The sequence below is a fragment of the Tenrec ecaudatus genome, chromosome 13 (assembly GCF_050624435.1).
Source record: "Tenrec ecaudatus isolate mTenEca1 chromosome 13, mTenEca1.hap1, whole genome shotgun sequence".
NCBI lineage: Eukaryota > Metazoa > Chordata > Mammalia > Afrosoricida > Tenrecidae > Tenrec > Tenrec ecaudatus.
In genome coordinates, this window is record NC_134542.1 from 14,554,997 (window position 1) to 14,560,996 (window position 6,000).

General features: G+C 44.9%; 1 protein-coding gene across 1 annotated transcript in view; it reads left to right on the plus strand.

Moving 5' to 3' along the window:
* AP1S3 (adaptor related protein complex 1 subunit sigma 3) overlaps nt 1-6,000 on the plus strand; it is an 80,598-nt gene that overhangs the window by 48,705 nt on the left and 25,893 nt on the right. The window lies entirely within an intron of this gene.

A 6,000-nucleotide genomic window follows, 5' to 3' on the forward strand; every position in this document is an offset into this window, starting at 1 on the left:
AGTTACAACTTTCCCTATTCTGCTGTGACACCATCTGTCTCTTCTCTATCTTCCAAAGGCTGCTGGACTCTTTCTTACTTGCTATTGTCTCCCCTCCCATGTTCTTGGTCTTGTGGGTTTTAACCCCATCAAAAATCCTACTATGGTCATTTCAGTAGTAGTTCTGGGGGAAAGGCGAGCAAGGCTTGTGGTCAGTTCGGTGTGCTTACCTGGAAACCTTCTGATGCCTTCCCACACTGTGAGCTTCTCAAGGCAAAGCACCGCCTTGGCTTGATTATAATGGATGGGACGACGCCTCACCCAGGAAAGAACTCGGTAAATACTGGGCACATGAAGAAATGAGTGATTTCTTGAAGGCTCCCTGAAATACAATCATTTTGAGTTCCGATGTAATTATTTGTTCTGAGATAATCGCAGGCTGATCTTGAACTGAGGGGAGGCCACTGTTGACAGTTGGGCTCGCGTGAAGGATTTTATTTGTCAGCATTAAAGACGTGTTCAAATTCATCCCTGCCTCAAAGGGCTCTCTTTCTATTTTATTCCAACAGAGTGATTTCGTCTTAGACTGCCCTTTTTGGGAAGGTGAGCTTCCTGTTGGAAGCACTGGCTGGACATACCTGGAAGCCCATTCCAAAGGGATGTGCAATTGCCTACAGATGGGCTTTGGGCCTCCACTCTGCACTCCCCTGCATTCACAATGATAGGATTTTTTTGCTCTGGGTCTGGATGACCTCTTTATTAGCTCAGTGTCAACGTGTTCTCTGTCGTCTCTGTTTTTATATTCTAAAGCCACAGCAATGGTAAGAAATGCATATCCCTCCACTGCTGTCTGTGCCCTTGCGATGATTGGCTCCCAGGACCCTGCGATGTCAGAGCTCTGCTGCTCCGAAGGGTGTGCAGGGCTGAAATCTCCATGGGAGCAGCCAGTCAGGTGTTTCCTGCTGCACAGCCGCTCCTTCCCCTTAGAGCAGAGTCCACTTGGACTTGTTTGACACCGGAGCAAGGAGAAATCTGTGCATGAATGTTTCTTGAAGCAATGCTGTTTGCACGTTTTGTCCTGTTCTACTCTTTCATTAAAAAAAAACATAAGTGACTGTCAGCCACTCAATTGGTCTTTCTACCCACTGTGGTAAAGACAGTGCTCTAAAGGGCTTACCTGGAGAGCCAATGCTTTGAAAATGATGCGGGCAATGAATGTACAGATGTGCTTTACACAATTGATGCACGTATGGATTGTGATAAGAGTTCTATGAGCCCCTAATAAAACGTTGTTTTTTGTTTTTTTTTAAAAAAGATAGTGCTCTCATTAAGAGAAATCAGGCCTAAGCTGTAGGTTCCTGCATCCTTCCTACTTCCCTCCTTTTCTTCCCCAGGGTCATTGCTCGGGTTAAGTAGTGTTGCTTTGAGGCTAGAGAGAAGAGAGAGAAAGCATTACTAGAGCTTCTCCCTCTGACCATGGCAGCGATGACCACTTTTGTACATTCCACCTTTCTCTTATTGCACATGTACCTAGCGTTATAAGGAGCCCTGTGATGCAGGGCTTATGCTTTGGGCTGCAGTCCTCAAGGTGGGCAGTCCGAAACTACTAGCCTCTCCTCAATTGAAAGATGGGGCTTTCTACTCCTAAAAACAGTCACACCGCCTCAAAACCGCCAAGGGCCAGTGCTACCCTGTCCTCTAAGGCGCCCCCGAGTCAGCATCGACTCTGTGGCAGTCAGTTTGGTTTTGGGTTTTGGAGCGGGTGTTTTAGGAGGGGCTTCTGACACAGCCTGTGAACCCATTTGCCTGGTTACAAAGCTGTACTAAAGCATCCCTGAGCCCCGGTGGCACTGTTGGGTAAACATTTGTTAGCCACAAAGCCAGCAGTTCAAACCCACCAACCACTTCGAGCAAGATGAAGGTGTCCGTGCCCATACAGATCTACATCCTTGCAAACCTTATGTAGGGCCACTTTCAGTTGGCATTGACTCAATGGATTTGTGATTTTAGGATTGGATAGCAGTTCCTGGGAAGTGTGCGTTCTCCTTGAGGGATATAGTCTTATTTTTTGGAGATCTTTGACATTTATTTAATATTAGACTTTCAGGTCAAATGTTGCCTGATTTTTGACATTAAATTTGCTAATTTCTTCTTAAGATTAACTCTCTGTTTATAAAATCACGTGCATGAATTTTGTAAAATGCAGGTTAGCACAAAGGAGAAAAGAACATTTATAATTCTACTATTCCAAGATAACCACCATGGATAATTTCATTTATTGCCTCAAGTGGTTTTTATTGTGTGTACAAGGTACCTGACATTGTTGATAAAACAATACAGGAACAATTGAATGTTATTATTATTTATTGCTTTGTCATAGTCCTTCATATCTAGCTGCATTATAAGACACATCCTTAAAAATAGCCTGATTCTAGTTGTCCTCACTTTCAGCAAGCAAAGTTATTAAGAAGTCTTCTTCCTCTAATCCCCATGCTGCGTTTTTCTTCGTGTCATCAGCTTCCCTGATTGTTTGCTCAGCATGCCTTTCTGATGGGGAAGGAAAGTAAGTAGCACTGGTGTGGTGTGTAGAGCACGGGGGAGACCAAGTGTGGCGTGGAAGGAAATGGGGACACTCCACAAGTGGCTTGTCAACTCTGCTCATGGGCAAGGAGAAGGATAGAGGTAGGAAGTATGCGGAACCCAGCATGACCTTGGCATTACCCTGCGGAGGACAGACAGGAGTGTGCTGTGAGGAGGAGATAGGAAGGTTGCAGAGAACCCTCGGGGCTTCTGGGAGTTTGGATATCAGGCATTTGTATTAGTACCAATCGGAAGATTCCTGGGAATTTCTTAAGAATGCCTGTATCCTTGGAAAAGGAGCAAACATGAGAATAATCTAACGAATCTAGTTTTGAAATTTGTGCATTCGGTTGGAAGTGGAGACTCCAGAGGAGCGTCTTAGCAACGGCATTGTTTGAGTGATGTATCATGTGTTCCAGGTTGCCAGGGGAAGGCCTAACAAGCTGATGGACCCAGAGGAAAGGAACATATGTGTAGAATAGATGGTATTAATGGTCTGACAGTGCTGGGGTCAGGAAAAGGTACCCGAGTACCTCCCTTTGTGGGTCCATTTACGGATTCTGGTTAAGCAGGGAGAGGGCAAACATCAGGAACCAAAGCTGCTATTGGAAGCCTTTACTGTTCATCTTCAGCTGGACGGAAAATGCCCCCTCTGGCTCAGCCTCGCAAACGAAATAGATCAGTGCTAGGCTGCTTTCGGCCCAGAAACTCTGGTGGTGCAGCACACTACGCCCCGAGTTCCTACCCACTTGCTCAGTGCTGTGAATCCGCCAGTTGCTTCAAGGGAGAAAGCTGAGACTGCTTCCTGTAAGCTTTCAAGTCTGGGAACCCCAAAGGGGAGCCCGACAGCAGGGTGCTTGTTTTAAGGAGCTTTCCCTCTAAGTATGTGGGGGCACCTGGAATGTGCTTCGGAAAGCACCCAGAGGAGTTTGTATTCTCGGTCAAAGTGAGAATTTGGGGCGAGGCCCAATTTGCTCCAGGACTGTCCTAGTGGACACTGTGGGGACAAGGAGGGGTTGGGCAGGCCTGACAAGTTTGGAGTTGAGGAATCACATGGAATGTAACTAGATACCTCAGGAGGCTGGGAGTAAGCGGGGGTGGAGTCAGGTGTCCACCTGGAGAGAAAGTGGTAGGCTTAATGTAAGAAGTCAACTATGCTCAACACACGTGGCTGAGTTTTAGGGTTCTTTTGGAAATGGCTTTTTCCTGGAAGAGGCTCCCCAGTCTCTGTAGTGCTCTTTTCTTCTATGCAGCATTACTGAAAGGAGAGTCTGAATGGTAGTTTTCAAAGTCAGGTGAAGTTTGTGACATTAAGTTGAATTTCTGTTGGCTGTTGGTATATGTTGAAAAAGCCTACTGATTCTTTTTCAGCTACTCTCAAGCGAATGCTAATCAAAAATGGTATTTGACTAACCTCTTGAAATGCCTTACTCAAATGCGCCTTGAGTGACTCAGTGGATAAATTGGATAAAATTAATTGCTGGAGGTGATGAACTCTTGTGAATCACGACAGTTCACTCAGCCAGTTCTCTCAAGGGACATCACCAAGACGAGCGGCATAAGAGATGCTGGGACACACGCGCCCATTGCTCTTGTCACAGCCGCCTCTGACCAGCATGTGAGAGGACCAGGATCTATCTTTCAACATGGTCATGGTCTCCTGGCTTTGGACACAGTTATATTTTCTATAGGCTCTGTGGCTGTGTGTCTCTTGCGCCTGCTCATCCTTTCTCTGAATCCATTGTCAGTGTGAAAAATTACTTATTGTCCATTGTTCTACATTGCTGCTCCGTGCTGAGGTGGAGTGACCTTTCTTTCTTTCTTTCTTTTTTTCTTTTTTACGTTAGCAGCAGAAACTGTTTATTAACAACTATCATTTTTTAAGTCTGATGATGCCTGATCCCTTCGACACCTCGTGATCGCACAAACTGGTATGCTTCTTCCATGGGGGCTTTGATGCTTCTGAGCTAGATGGCTGCTTGTTTACCTTCGAGCCTGTAAGACCCTAGATGCTATATTTTTTGATAGCTAGGCACCATCAGCTTTCTTCACCACATTTGCTTATGCACCCACTTTGTCTTCAGCGATCATGTTGGGAAGGTGAGCATCAAGGAATGCCAGTTTAATAGAACAAAGTATTCTTGCATTGAGGAAGTACTTGAGTGGAGGCCCAATGTCCATCTGCTACTTTAGTACTAAACCTATAGATGTATGCACATAGATCTATTTCCACATCCTCATATATAAATACATTTTATATGTACATGCCTTGATTTAGACCTCTATAAATGCCCTTTGCTGGAGTAATCTTTCTTAATGGGTCTCTTCTACCCAAGTCTCGGTTCACCCTCACCAAAGGATTGGGTGTGGGACTATGCAGATAGTGTGTGTGTTCTACTAATAGAGAGAACTGACCAATTTTCATGACCACACCTGGCTAAAAGGATGAAGTGGTAGAGAAGAGAGGACCTTGGAAGAGCACATTCAAGATCTCTGTCTGAATTGGCGAAGCTGCCAAGACCAGATGCCTCACAGACAGTGGCACGGAGAGTGAGAGGAACAGCGCTGAAAGTCGGGGTACCTTCTGGCCCAAGGCTGTGGAACTGTGGGGGCATAGTGACAGGCCCACCGGGCCATGGAGACAAAGGCCAAGGTGCCATGTGGTGGAGAGAAACTAAGAACCAGAAAGAGACTTGACTTGGATACCACATGGTTGAGAGGCTATGATTGGAGAGAGATTCAATTGTTGGCTGAGGAAATCAATGACTGGTTGCTGATTCTGACTTGTGGTAACCTATTAAGTTCCCTAATCAGTCCCTTACATGTGAGTATTGTCTGCGTGGCCATTACAATGATTTTCGAACCCAGGCACGAGAGGAACAATTGGTATCAGAGGCTGGTGAAGAAGGATGGACCATGGAGGCATTTCTGACCCCAGGATGCTGTGCAAATTGGAAGCCAGAGGAGGTCAGAGATGGCTCTCCATTGTCCTTTATGAAAACAGACATGCGGTCCTGACATGGGTTGCAACCAAGGAGAGTAAGAAAGCAATCCACCACAGAGACTTAAAGCCTGCAGTTAATATTTTATTTACAAAACACTTTTCTCTTTTGGTTAATTTTTAAAAATTATTTAGCTTTGGTCTCCAGCGTGTGTTGCTTCCTCTGTGTTAACCCAAACATACTTGAAGGCAGTTTTGAAGTCTTTAATAAATTTTGTTGTTTGTTTCTTTGAAACCATCCTAGCACATAGACTCAATTAGGATTCTAACCCTGCTCTTCTAATACTGTGGATTGAGAAAACATAATCTCTCATCAAATAAATATGACCATTTCTGAAAATCAGATTCGCCCTATCTCCAAGGCAACAAAGTTCTTTCTAAATGTCATAATGTTGTCTACTAGTGTGAAGCTTATAAAATTTAGCTGAAATATGAACCTC